At 33.7% G+C, this 15867-nt stretch overlaps 1 pseudogene; it reads right to left on the bottom strand.

The window, feature by feature from the left end:
- Positions 1–1280: 1280 nt before the first annotated feature.
- LOC101025014 lies at positions 1281–7187 on the bottom strand (annotated as a pseudogene).
- Positions 7188–15867: the final 8680 nt, after the last annotated feature.

Raw genomic sequence — 15867 nt, 5'->3', positions numbered from 1 at the left:
TACTATCTTTTTGTGATAAGTCCTTTTGGAAATTTTATATTATTAACACGTATAAACAGCATTTTGTAAATTTTTTAGTATTAATCTAACATTTTTTCATAATTATCTCCATATTTCTACATTTTTACAAGTACTATTATTGTTATTATTTTACTATTTGAATTTAATACATATTCTTGTTTTCTTTTTAAAAAATGTACTTGAAATTGCAAATTTCTGTGGCTTTTGCTGCATTTCACAAGTATTGATAAGTATGCATATCATACATTTTTTTTTCCATTCAGTTCTTCATATTTTTTTAATATTAGTGACCTCTACTTTGAATTCTACTTAAACTCGTAACTTGAAGAATGTTATGTAAGTTCAATTTAATGTTTTCTTTTGCCCCTTATATCCTGCTTCTTTCTCTGAGCTTTATTTCTCCATTGTTAAAATTCATCTTCTCTTAATTATTTTAGCAATGTTAAAGCCTCTCTTAAAAAATAATTTTAAGTAATTACTGAATTACAGATATTTAGATACAAGATTACAAGGTCTGACTAATGATTTTTAGTATTAATGACTTTTATCTGTAATAAATATATAATACAGTCTAATTATACATTAATATTTTATGCAATTAATACTTGGTCAACCTTTTTTATTTCTTGAATTTCAAAATTTCTTAGTCATTGAGTTTTAGGTATGATTATTTTAAATAAAATTTTGTTATTTTATCAAAGCTGATATTTCCTGTATTTAAACAGGTAGATTTATATTTAGATTTAGTTCAACTATCTTATTCTGTGTCTTGTATTTCTGGTCCTCATGGTTTCTTTTCTTTGTTTGTAATTCCATTTTTGCTTCTCTAAAATTACTAGAAATTTTTATATAATTTTTTTCACTTACAATTTCAAATGTTACATTTCACATTTTTTGTACTTATAAACTTTTTTTTAACCTTTTTATAGAAGTATATCACTCTGGCGGTGGTGGCTCAAGCCTCCCAATCCCAAGCACTTTGGGAGGCCGAGGCGGTGGGATCACGAGGTCAGGAGATCGAAGATCATCCTGGCTGACCACCGGTCACCGTCTGGTGAAACCCGTCTCTACTAAAAATACAAAACTTAGCGAGGCGAGGTGGCGGGCCTGCTTGATCCCAGCCCTTTCGGGAGGCTGAGGCCCATAGTAAGCCAGGAGGTGGGCTGCAGTGAGCTGAGATCTGGCCACTGCACTTCAGCCTGGGCGACAGGCGAGACTCAAAGTCTCAAAAAAAAAAAAAAAAAAAAAAAAAAAGAAGTATATCACTCTTCCATGTACCACTTCACAAATTTTCAGAATGTGACCACGCTCATGGAACCTGTCCCAATATAAAGAAATAGAATATCATGAATATCCCAGGAAACCCTTAGTGTGCCCTACAGTTACTATCACCATCTGCTTAAATTTCTCTGTAGTATGTCAGGTAGTTTTCTTAGATCCACCTCTCAGGTCAATAATTCTCTGGTTGGCTCTTCCTAATCTTCTTAGTCTGTTCATTAAGTATGATAGACAAAGGTATGCATCCAGGTGAATGGGCCATGGGGTGCCTAGATTAAACATTTTTCCTGGCTATGTCTGTGAGGGTGTTTGCAAATGAAATTAGAATTTAAGTTGGTGGATTGAGTAAAATAGATTACCTTTCCCAACATTGTTGGGTATCATTTAATCCTCTGAAGGCCTGAATAAAACAGAAGGTAAAGAAAGGAGGAATCTACCCCTTTTGTTTTTCTGCCGCACTACTTGAACTGGGACATCTAATATCATATTCTGCCCTTGAACTGGGATTTATATCATTGACTTCCCCAGTGCTAAGGCCTTCAGACTCAGACTACGTTACACAACTAGCTTTCCTAGGTCTCCAGCTTGTAGATAGCAGATCATGAGACTTCTCAGTTTCTATAATTACATGAGCCAATTCCTCATAGTAAATATAAATAATATATAACAATATGTATATTATAAAATATATATAATTCTATTTTGTTATCCCATCAATAAACTTCAGCATATTTAGTTAGAAGTTTTTCTCTGTTTTCATATTTATAATGCTTTAATGCCTAATTCTGTTTATTTCCATCTACTAACATTCTAATCATATCATGTAATCCAGTTGTGTGAGTTTATTTTCAGCATTACCTTTTATTTTTCTCTGATTTTATTATTTCAGTTTCCTTAATACTGATAAGGATATATGGATTACAACAGTCCTGGAATGATTTTAGACAGAAAAAAAAAAATTAAATGTAGACATGTTTGGGCCCTAAGGCATTTTTTTTTTAATACTTGCCTTCCCTTCTTCCCTCCTTTATACCTAAGACCCTAAACAGAGCAAAAAATTTAAGGCCAAATCTCTTTGTATGTATGTAGAGTTTTTCTAGGTCACTTTTCATAAATGGAGAAAAACTATGAAAAGATTTTCATGCATATTTTAATGCAGGATTCGAAAATTCACTTTACCCACCTGCAACAGCCTGAGGCTGTCTCTCTGGTTTTCCTGGGTGAATGACAAGCCTACACCCAGCCTTTCATGCCAAAATACAGGGTAAAATTTACTGTGGGCTGCAGTGCCATCGGCTCTCACCATGTTGACTTTTATTATATTATGTGCTTTTTGAATCTTTCTTTTATTATTTGGTGTTTAGTTAGAGCTTACTTTGAAGGTTTTGTTTCATCTATGATCTCATGTTCATAGCAGAAGGGAAACTATCTGAATCAGGTCATCATGGTTTTAAATAGAAGAAAGCAGTGTAAATGCTTAACCAAGTTCTCCTATTAAAAACAACCAGCAGCTGGACTCCCCACATCTGTGCCTCCACTCTTATTCTCAATCTTCATATTTCAACCTTTTCTTTTGCATGGTTAGTGTTTTACTCTTTGAAAAATGCTTCTAAACCATCACACTAAGTCAAGCTGAAAGGTAAAATTTAAAATAGTTTTTAAAGCATAAGCCATAACATACATAATGACTGTTCAGTCTACAGAATCCTGACCTTAGAGCTTATGACACACCCAGTTGGTAGTAGCACCCAGGTTTTCCAAATAGCCAGTCATCATTTTTCTTTTGTTTGCATAGACTTCTCATTAGCTGCCTTCTGCTTTTGTCGTATGATCTCAGGGTTCTTCTGCTTTCACTGAGAGGTAGTCAAGCTATTGTCTTTTCTTTTCCCCTTACTATTTTCCTGGGTTTTCTCCATGTTTTTTACTGGTGTGCAAGTTCTCATTGATTTCCACGGATGCCGACCACTGATAGAGCCTGGATGAAAGCGATTAGGGAAAAGCAACAGCTCCCTGGCACGCTAGGCTACCGTCACCACCATCTTCTTTTCTGTTTCTACATTTATCAGCTAGCTTTTGTTTTCTCCCCTAAGACACCCTGTGTGGGGAAAACTTTCTCAAACCATGGGCTTCCTCTGCTCTCATGTCACAACAATCAACACAGAAGACTTCCGTGACAAAGTGTAGAAGGGAGTTTCCTCACACACCAAGCAGTGGACACCAGATGAGTGTCCTCCTATTCAATTCCAACACTGTCTGGAGATAGCATCATATCCCACAGGGTGGGGCTCAGTCCCCAAAACTGCCCCTCGCTCACCAGTCACAAATCTAGGCCTCTGAAATTCTGACCAACTGGCATCAGGCATTGGGGTTCCCATGACTCCCTGTTTTCGTTCAATTTATTTGCTAGAACAGCTCACAGAACTGAGGGAAACAATTGCTAACATTTGCTGGTTTTGCAAAGGGTATTGATGGAGAGTTGTATAGGGCAGGCATGTCGAAAATGGTGTGGAGCTTCCATGCCCTCCCCGGGTATGCCACCCTCCAGGAATCTCCATGTGTTCACCTATCTGGAAGCCAACTTAACCCAATCCTCTTGGGATTTTATGGAAGCTTCAGGACAGCAGTATTCCTTCCCCCCTAGAATATAGGGCAGGACCCTCTCTGAGAAAATTCTTAAGACCCATGATCAGAAAGGCCAGGGAAGAGTAGAGTCCTGCCTGGGGCAGGTGAGAGAAAGGTAGAAGAAAAGAGGGCAGGAGAAGGTCAGAGGCCTGCCCCTAAGGTCTAACACGCCCAACATTATAACAAAAGACTGTAATAAGGGCTATGGAAGTTGTGAGTCAGGAACCTAGGATGAAAGCCAATATTTATCATGACACCACAAAACCAAATCTATCTAATCTCATCATTTGTACGTGACAGTTCTTTCATTTCATTCAATATCCTCCTAACACTAAAATTCTTTCCTGAGCTTATAATTCCCAGAAATACTTTCACTAACTGCAGGTATAGGAAAATCATTTTATAACTCTATTTTTAAAATATTTTATATTTAAATGATGATTTAAAATAGCCTGTTCTGCAAGACATAATTGCTCTGTTAAAAAAAAAAAAAAAAGTAGAAGAAAAAAAAGACCTAGCATGCTATAAAATTTTAATAACACCAAATAAGATGGTACTTGTTGGAAAATAAAGTATGCACAACTGTAAGGGGACATAAAGCTATCAAGAAAACTGCAGCTTTGCCACAATCCTTGATTAGCTCAAATAACACTGTGGAGTTTCCTTCAAAGTCAATTCTTTGCTACCAGATGGAGACGTTCTTGTTTCTTGTTAGATATCCTAGACCATAATTTAATCCATTAGTCAGCAAAGAGTGGAATAATTCCCATACGTACTCCAAATATTCTCTTTCATTTCTTTTGGTTCTATGCTACAAGTCAATACTTTCCCTAGATGATTTCTTCAGGCTTTTTCATTTTATGCTTCAAGACAAACTACGTTTATTAAAAGTGAGGCTTTGGGTTGTACAACATTGCGAATGTACAAAATGCCACTTAATTGTACACTTTACAATGACTGATTTTATGCCGTGTGAATTTCACCACAATAAAAACATGAGATTTTCTCACCAGCAGTGTTGATAAAGCAGCACCAATTTCTGTTTATGAATCAAGTACACTGGTGATCTCGTCCTTGCTTTGGTTCAAACACAGAAATAACAACATCTGAGAGACTTTTCCTGACATCCCTAACATTTGTACCCAGTCTTCCTTAAGCCTTCTGGAGCATTGAAAATGAAAATGACAGTCTTCCTCTTTAACGTTTCTTTTGCAATTTTGTTTGTGTTCATGTTCTTCTGATCTAATTTTCTTCCTATCTTTCTGATTCAAGTTTTGTTTGCTGGTTTTAATTTTTCCACCTACCCTTTTGATGTTAAAATTTCATGTAGTCAATAGACTTTTTCTCTTGCAGTTCTACGTTAAGTTTTTGTGCAACTGAAGCTCACACAACACTTCAATGTACATCTACCGCTCTGCTACACCTCAGACTAATGCAGTAAATTGCATGCATTCTTTCTTGCTACCAACAGGCTGCTGAATGCTTCTAGATTACATCATTTTGTTTTGAAGAGTACCATGTTCATTTTCTCCAATCTCAACTGTGCTCTCAGTTATTTCTACGTCTTCAGTCAACTGCACCTAAATTTCTAAATATTTTCTCCAGGAAAACTGAATTAATGTAAATTCTACAAAAATGGCCATATTAGTCATTCTATAAATACATTGTCAGAATTAATGAATTAACACCTAGATCTTACTTCATATTTGGCATCTATATTTTAATTCATTCTTCCCTGCTCTATATTTCTTACAAAGATGTATTTGTTCAATGATTCATGGATGCAGTAGGTAAATTTTGTATTACAAAATAGTCTGTTCATTTTTCCCTGCTTCCTTCAGTAAGCTTTAACTGTGAAACAGCTTAATTGCTACTGACAATTATTTGTTAGCTGTATAAAAGACCCCTTTAGACCAATGTCAATGTTTGTTAATCTAACTTTACTTTTTTGAAGGAAAATTACTGGTATTAAATGTACACTCATGGAAGGAAGTAATGTTGTAATCAGTTCTGTGGATTCAATTAACTAGGGTGTTAATTAATAATACTGTTTGTTTGAAAGAAAACAATTTGTACCTGAATATTTCCATTTGGCTACCTAAAGATCTTTTAAGGGATTATCTGACCATTAGGATGCTTATTATCTTGATAAAATACCCTAGTTGGGTGATTACAAAATAATGTAATGAGATCTTTCTTAAACTCAAGTATTTTATACAATATCATAAATAAAATTCTTCCTTACTGATGAATCAATACTATGTGATATCAAAATGATAAAGTTATAGCCCTATTCAATGTCTCTTTTTTCATATAATTTTAAATTAATATCTCTCTGGTCCTATCATTTTTGTAAAAATATACCTTTATAATTAACTTATTTAAAATGATTTACCACTTCTATTATTGAAATATAGTACATTTGCTACTTTATTAACATCATTGTCATTTTATCCAAACTTCTGCCAGTTTGATGCTGTTTCTAAAATGACTCAAATATTCTGCATTGAAGCCATCCTATTTTCTTGACGACTTTGCTGAATAAATTATCTTTATCTACATGTTTCTTATCTTTTTTCTTTTCACAGGCAACTGAAATTAATTAAAAGAAAAATAGACATGCTTTATACTTTCTATCTTTAATTCAAACTATACTTGCTAGAGGCTGATGATTTAGTTCAGAGCTTCTACAAGACAATGAGTAAAACTGAGCCCAAACACCATAGCAATGCCAAGAGAGAAGCTTTCTCTCACTAACTGCCTTAGTCCATTCACGCACTGCTATAAAGAAATAAGTAAAACTGGGTAATTCATAAAGAAAAGAGGTTTAATCCACTCAGTTCCATAGGCTGTACAGGAAGCATGACTGGGGAAGACTCAGGAAACTTACAATCATGGCGGAAGGCAAAGGGGAAGCAGGCACATCTTAAGTGGCCAGAGGAGGAGGAAAAGCACCAAGGGGAGGTGCTACACACTTTTAAACAACCAGATCTCAAGGGATCTCACTATCATGAGTACAGCAAGGGAGAAATCTGCCCCCATAATCCAATCATCTACTACCAGGTCCCTCCACATCAATGGGGATCACAATTCAACATGAGATTTGGATGGGGATACAGAGCCAAACCTTACTAGTAATCACCACTCTAGGTTTTTTGTTTTGTCTTGTTTTGCTTTGTTCTGTTTTTGTTTTTTTGCAAGAAGTTGGTTTATTCTCATACCTTCAGCTGCCTTGGCCAAGTCTTTGAAATAACTCCTTTTATCATTGATAAGTTAAGTAGTGAATTCAGTAAAGCAACGATTTAGCAGAAAACAAATGCACATATTATTTCACAATTTGGAACAAGAAGAAAAAAATACATGAGAAAAAGAAAAACATCATGAAATTCAATATCTTTTGCTCTATGCTAGGGAATCTTTATTTCCTCTTATTTCACAGCCATACACTATACTCACCATTCACTGAGTTATCTCACCCTGGATTTCCTAGTCTCGTATAAATCTACAAAACAATGCACTATTTTCTTGATCACTTTTGCATTTCAACTAAGTAGGATGTTTCTATAATATACCAATATATTTGTATTATAAAGATCTATGGCTATACCCACCCCTACCTGGTTTCAATAGCATTTACTTTCTATGCAGTCTTTTATAAAATTCCACTTGGGAAATCATTTCTATTAACATATTTTTATCAACAAGAGGAGGTTGTTCACACATATAAGTAACCTTGAATTCATTAATATAAACTTGTAATAAGGCAGTATAATTAAAATAATAGGATGAGTTCAAATTCTAGCTTCAGTATTCAGCATCTGAATGAGATTTTCAGGTTATTTGACTTCCCTAAACCGAAAATTCCACAAACTCCATGGGATATCATCTGTAAAACACTTTAAAGAAGTTGTGCAGTTCACAGCCTTGGAAGTACTACCTTGCATATGGCAACCTTTCAATGATAGAGAGATACTGGTATTATTAGCTTTATGCTCATCTCCCTTAGTTGAACAACTTTAAAATCTTTTAAACTATAAGATTTCATAAGTCACAACAACTTCAGTTAATCCATTTTCCGCTCCCATTCATTTTAAGTACTCTGTGTAACAAGTAGCATCAAAATTTGACACACAACTCATTTTAACGTCAAAATTTTTTTAAAAATTACAAATCTGAGACATACCTTTTATATAATACCATGTGAAAAATGAGGAATAATTAGCTATCTAATTCATTGGTATGGATCTATGAAGCTATGATTAATAATTTTAACTTCATATGGTAATATTCTTCTCCAATAATACTTTATAGCTTCAAAACCATTTAGAACAGAGAATGTAAAGGTACAACAGAAATCTGCTAAGCATAACTTCATTACTCTAATTCATCATAATTAACACACAATTTTAAATAATTAACTTACCCTTGTTCAGCCTCAGTTTTTTTTCTTGAGCATTTTACATTAGAGACAATATGATATGCACCACAGAGAAACTGAGAAAAGTTTTTACTGAAGACACATTTAATTCCAGCTCAACAGAAGAAAGTCAAAAGTAAAGGCACAATGTTAACTATTAGCGTGGAGTTGCTCACCATCCTTTGTACTTCTAAGTTGTCTTTCAAAAGTGTCAGATTGAAAGGAGGTTAGAGTATGGTCTCTGATTTGTAGTATTTGTTCTGAATTGTCTGGAATTCTATTTGTTTTCTTGCCTAGTGCTGACATGGGTTTGATGGCTTTAAGTTTTTTGTCATTGTCCCCACAGGATTCTTTCCTTATCAGCTCTTGGCAGATTGCAACCATTTAAGGAAAAACTTCTTTACTGGCTATCAACCTTATTTTCATAGCTTCTTATTTCTCAGTGTCAAATGTATTGTGTACATTAAAAAAAAGTGCAATCATCCATGCCAGGCAATTGTAAGTAGAATTGTATTTTAAGTTATACAGCAAATGAAATTGACCTTGGTAAGCCTCATGACTTATCAGAAATATGGCCATTCCTTCAATTCGAGTTTTATTCACAGAATGCAAGAGCTAAGCTTAAAGAAGGTATACTGTTTTAAGATGAGAAAGTCACAGCTATTTCTTAAGAATAATGGCATTTGTGCCATCTTCGGTAGATGACAGTGTGCTATTTTATTTGAACAACATGACAAGTGTCTAGTATTCTTTCATGTTCTGCAGAGGTAATTTCCAAACTCTGGTCTTTTGCCAAGCAGCAGTGGCACTGGCAGGGTAGTCATTGAAAATTCAAAATTTCAGACCCCACCCCTTAGAAGTACTGAATTCTGGGGTGGGACTCAGCTGTCTGGTTGGTTTTAAACAGCTCTCCAGGTGGTTCTGGTGCACACTAAAGTTTGGGAATGACTAGGATAAGCTATAAACCAAAATTACATGCAAGATGAATTTATGTACTTTAGTTACCATTTATTTTTGTAACCACCCTGGTTATAAAACTAGCTCTGTGAAAATAAATAAATAGTCACAGAACATTGTGATTGGGAGAAAACTAGTAAATTATACCTTGAAAATTCAAAGCCCACCAGCTCCTCGTAGGCTATAAAAAGTCCACCAAGGAAGAAAAAAACTGAAATGACATAATACATAGAGTAAACAGCAAAGTGAAACGTTAAAAGGAGGACATCAAAAGTCAGAAAGAAAATAACCCCAGTCCCAAACCTTGCAATGTTCCCTTTGCCTCACTGATAGTCATAAACAATTCAGTAATTTAATACTGAACAAGACAAGCATTTGCTACATGTACGTTGGATATATTTTCTACAACACAGTATATGAAAACAGTGAATCCATTCACCATTATAAAAAAAAAAGTATTCACTGCCCAGCAATTTCTTGAGAAAATATTGCTAGATTTAATAATATCTTTATAAATAAGACTGAAAAGTGGAGAGCTCCTCAGAACTTAATAGTTGAGACAGAATCAGGGAATTGGAAAAAAAATGCATTTTGTCTTCAGTCATTCGCATGACAGCAGTTTTATTTTAAAAGGTTTCTTGCTGAAACTAGAAAAGCTTTGAAGAGAAACAATAAGAATCTTCATTTTGAAATCAGCTAAGCAAGAGTGAAAATTCTGCCAAGTGGACTGGCTGCATGTCAGGATCATTGTAAAAATAAGTTGTGGTGAACTCAGGCCTGAGTCAAAGGCGATGGCCACAAAGGGCAGGATAATGGCTGAGTGATGGAGATCGCATTCCATTCCCATCACTATGAAAATAGAAAGCAAATACAAAGAATGAAATTTTAATGTGGCTTGAAAATTAAAAGCAGTTCAGTGAGAGAATGGAAGGTTTGGTCTTTCTTCACCAAGAAAGGATATACAAAATAGTGTATCATTTTTCTTCAAATTCATGAATCATCAACTACGCATGCTACCAATTGCATCGTGATCATTTTATTGACCTGTGTAATTTTTAAAATGAAAATTAATACAAAGAATTAGAGTACATCACCTCATTCAAATATTTTAAAAACCTTACATCCTTATAATATCTATTTTACAATGAAGGGTCCTCTTTATTTTCAGATGGCCAAATTTTGAAAACAAGATTTCATTTGGAGACAAACATAACATGACTTTCAAAGAACAATCTTCAACACATAGAGCTTTTCAAATCCTCAAGTCTCACGTGATAGTTTTTCCTATGTATAATTAATAACAAACTGTCTCAAAACAGTTTTGTTCATCTAATGCTTATGCAAACTTAAAGAACATATTCTGCTATTGGCCACTGCATTTCCTACTTATTGGTAATTTCTCTATCAGATTAATTTGTATTGTTTTATGAAAGCAATTTAGATATTAATCTATATATGAGAAAATATATCTGGAGCTCACTACTTAAACACATGGTATCAATTGCTATTTTTCTACTCGAAACCAAATTAATACAAATAATGCATCTATTCTACCCACTAAAGAATGACTTTCTATACAAACAGTCTTGAAAATGATAATGTTTTAGAATCATAAAAAAAAATACTGAAATGCTATTTAGTTCAATTCCCATTGCACAGATAAGAAAACTGAATATCAAATTACAGTAATATGTCCTATATCACTTAGTGGCTGAAATAAGAGCTGAATCAATCCCCAGTATATTTTAAACTCTTTAGGGAATGACACTTTATTTTTTTTAACCGTTAAATTATACTGGGCACATAGTCTAGTGCCTTGCACATATATTTACCAGATAATTTTTAATAAATGATCTCTAATTTAGGCCTTTTTTTTCAAATAGAAAACTAGGAATGCTATAATAATATTCATAAAATCTTGATTTATATTTCATGTCAATGAAATTTGAACTTCTCCAATATATAAGAATAATACCCTATTTGTTGTTTGGGTCTCAGAACACAGTATAGAAAATGTTTAATAAATGAAGTTGAATTAATGAATATATAAAAATAATATATCAATTAAAATAATATTGATGAATACATATTAGTAGTAATTAATGGATATTATATTAATCAATTAACTAATAGTTGAATGAATATGTAGAAATATATATTACATGTATATTATGTAATTTGTGTACATATATGTATATATGTTTAAAAGAAAGCAAACTATGAAACCAGATGTGATTATTAATTTCTCTGTCATCTTAGCAATACTATAGTACAGTTATTTAATCAAATAATCTAAGTGTTGCTATGAAGGTATTTTGTAGATGTAGCTAACATTTATAATCAATTCACTTTAAGTAAAGAAGGGTACCCTAGATAATGTGGGTGGGCCTTGTCCAATCAGTTGAAGACCATAAGAGCAAAAGCTGAGGTTTCCCAGAGAACAAGAATTTCTGCCTCTAAACTATAACACAGAAATTCTGCCTGCATTTCCAGACTACTGGCCTGCCTGATAGATTTTCAACTTGTCAGCCCCATGATCATATGAGCCTAGTCTTTAAAATAATGCATTTTTAAAATAATGCATACATTCCTTGAAATAATACAAAAGAATATGTATATTCTATCGTTCTGTTTCTCTGGAAAACCCTAAATATTATACCAGAATCATAAAATCAACTTGAGAAATATCTGATAACTCCTTCTACTAGTTTTATTAGAATATCATTGCCTTCTTCACATTAGGCATTCTAAACTATTTAGCAATACACAATTAGAAAACATAAAATATATAATATTTTGCTGATTAGTTGGTATATTTGTCCATTTCACGCTGCTGTAAATAACTTCCTGAGACCCAGTGATTTACAAAGAAAAGAGATTTAACTGACTCACAGTTCCCTACGGCTGCGGAGGCCTCAGGAAACTTACAATCAAGATGTAAGGCACTTCTTACATGCCGGCAGGTGAGAGAGAGAGCGTGCACAAGAAAAACTGCCACTTTTAAAACCATCAGATCTCCTGAGACTCACTCACTATTAGTAGAACAGAATAGGGTAAACCACTCCCATAATTCAATCACCTCCCACCAGGATCCTCCCTTGAGACACAGGGATTACAATTCAAAATGAAATTTGGGTGGGGACCCAGAGCCAAACCATATCAGTTGGCCAAAAATGTGTGTAACCTCATCTCTTTCTTTTCTCTCTTTTGAACAAAACATTCATAGTCATAGCCAGGATTTTTATTAGGTCATGATTTGTATGAAAATATTAGGATCCTTCAACATGCAAACATGATTTTACACATTCCCACTTTTTGACCTGCTCCGAATATTTAATACCTTGAATATAATCACCTACTTTTCTGTGGTGTGGCTATAACATGTGACAGAGATAAAACAATGTTTTATGATATATTCCATTCCAAATTAAAACATTTATATTTACCTGAGTTATATTTTAAAAAACAAACAAAAAGACAAATTTGTTTAAACCAGACATCTGCACTAGTTATTTTACTCCCCGGTAAGTATATGTTTTGAGAAAAGCTTTAACTGAAACCATCTGTTGATGACTCATTCACTCTTGAATCATCGAAAATATTTTTTCTCCAATTTACACCAATGCATAACAAAATGTCTTTCAAAATTTTTGAACTACATTTTTTCATTAAAAACAGAAAGCTAAGCAAAGAAGTAACAACAACAACAAAAAAGAATGGATTAGGTACAAGTCAGAGTTCCAAACACAAATTTTCACTTGTTTTTAAGTGAGATTCATATTAACCCACTTTTGTTTAAATGTTGAGGCTTTCTGTTGATTTCACTGTGATGAAAGCCTGGCTGATGCAGTAGACCATTATACTTGAAAAAACTCCTCACATATATTTTAAAAGCTCATGCCTTGCAGTGTATACCTAAAATCCCACAATAAGTAGAGGATAGATAGATCTACAAAACCAAAGCCCACTGTATTAATTTTCTTTTGCTGCAAAACAAACTACCACAGGTTTAGCAGCTTAAAACAACACACATTTTATTATCTTGCAGTTTCTGTGGTCAGGAACATGGCTTAGCTGAGTACTTTTGCTCAGGGTCTCATAAGGCTAGTGTGGAGGTGTTAGGTGGACTGTTTTTCATTTGGAATCTTGACTGGGAAAGAATCCACTTCCAAGCTCTTTCTTTTAGCAGAATTCATTTCCTTATGGCTGCATGACTGAGAGTCCCAGCATTTTTGCTGGCTATCAACTTGAGGGGGTTTTCCTGTCCTAGAGACCACCCACAGTTCCTAAAAACCAACAGTAGCTCCTTGCCACATAGGCTCCCCCAAACTGATTGCTGACTCATCAGGCAGAGAGGTGAATCTCTATTTCATTTTGCCATGATACATCATACCTTACCCTTACATAAGGTAAAGTAATCACAGAACCGACCTTCTATCACCTTATCATTTTTGCCATGTATATACATATTATATATGTATTATATATTATATATAAATGAACATGTGTGTATATATATTATATACATGATAATATATAATATATATATTGTTCATTTCTATTGGTTAGAAATAAATTTTAAAAGTTTTAAGTCTCACACCCACTCAAGGGGGAAGGATTACACAGAGGCATAGACACCAGGAGAGGGGAACCAGTGAGATTTGCCTGAAGGTCTGTCTATCACGCCTAAACTCGGCATACACTTTTCCTGAGAGATTTCAAATATTCTCAGAGGCTTCAAGCAGTCATATATTGACAATTTATTTTTACCAAATGCACAAATAAAAACACATGGAAAAAAAATGTAGCTGGTAATCTCATTGGTTCAAAGTGAAATTCCAAATGCCTGATTCTGCGATGGCTCTTTCTATTTGAGTCTTATTTGTGTATTTTTAATTTTGAGAAAATCATTATTATTATTTATACCACCAAAGTGTTATCCTCACTATACATCATGACCCAAATCAACTATTTTATAATTTAATTTATTTATTTATTAAAATGCATATTAAATCTTACATCATTATCCCTGCTCTCTTGTGGTCTTTAGCTTTTCATTGGAAAGAGAATTGTATATAAATTTTCATTTTAACATATACAAGTTAAAAACAAGTTATTCTTATTTTTTAAGAAATATAATTTAGAGTTCCTCCATTTATTAAAATTTGCAATATCCTTAGGTACACATAAAGCTTCACAGTAGTATGCTATATTCTTAAATTCAAAATAATTATTATGAATCCTGATATTTGTAAAGCAATCAATAGCCAAATCTCTGTGTGAGTTAGGAATTAAGTCATGTATGTATGTGCTCATTACATTCCCTGAGATATACAGACAAAAATGTCTCCAAATGTTGCCAAATATTCCCTGGATGGACAGAGGGAGTAAAATGACCATAATAGAGAAATAATGTTTTATGGAAAATTTAAATAATATTTAAGTGGTCAAAACCTTTCATGTACAATCAAAGGACAGTGGGTCAGAAAGAGACTGAAGAACAATTAATGTATTCACTGTTACCAGACAGGTTAATACTCTAATCTATCAAAATGAACAAAGTGATACACTGTTGCAAATAATATTAGCACGAATTACCATTGGGTCTAAATTCTGTGTAATCAAAAGAATCTTGTTGGAGGATTACTATTTCTTTCCAGGAAGTAGCATAACATGGAATAAGATTATTATAGCCAACAATGGTTCACTTACTTTGATTCCTCAGTCTCTTTTCCTAAACAGTAGTGAAAAATGTCAAACTATCATTCTCTGCAGTATTCCACAACTTTTATTTTCCTTTCCAATAGTGAACGTTTGTTATTCATATTTATTGATTACTAGGTTCTAGGCACTCCTCCAAGTACTTTAGAGGAACTGTCTCTTTTCATGATCACAGTGAGCCTATGAGGTAGTTATTATTATTAAACTCATTTTTCAGATTATGAAACTGAAGCTCAGAAAGTTAATGGGAGTTGCCAAGGTCAGAGAGTACTCAGGTAGTCTGACTTTCCTTCCTCTGCCTTTGTCCCTTATTCTGTTCTACATGTCCGCTTCATACTGAAATAAAATAACTCAATACATTACATTGTCATTATCTAACTCAAGTTTAGAAAAATTACTTTTGTGATCCAGCGCCAGGTAACAAAAAGTGGAAGATATTTAAGAGATTATTTCAACAATCAAAGTATAATAAAATTAATGCATTTAACTACAATAATCACAACGGATTAAGTACTAGAAGACTAATAAAAGGTAAAGAAAAAATTTCAGAACATGATAAATTCTGGAAGAAAGGTATCTTGAAAAAGTAATATCATTAATTGCAGATGCAGATAAACAGATAAATAATATATGCAAAGAACTCAGCTAAATAATTTACAAAGGTGATTCTTTTCTAGTAAAAACACACCCAGCATTTTTCTGATGGAGAAATTGAAAACTGAAGAGACTAAAGACACCTTATCAAAGTAAAAACTAGTAAAGAGCAGAATCAGCACTCAATGCCAGATTTGTTGGCTCCAAGTCATGCCATGATGTAATCACTAAAATATACTGAGATACTGTACCAGAAG

This window comes from Papio anubis, chromosome 3 (genome assembly GCF_008728515.1).
Source record: "Papio anubis isolate 15944 chromosome 3, Panubis1.0, whole genome shotgun sequence".
NCBI lineage: Eukaryota > Metazoa > Chordata > Mammalia > Primates > Cercopithecidae > Papio > Papio anubis.
This window is presented reverse-complemented; position numbering and strand designations above follow the sequence as displayed.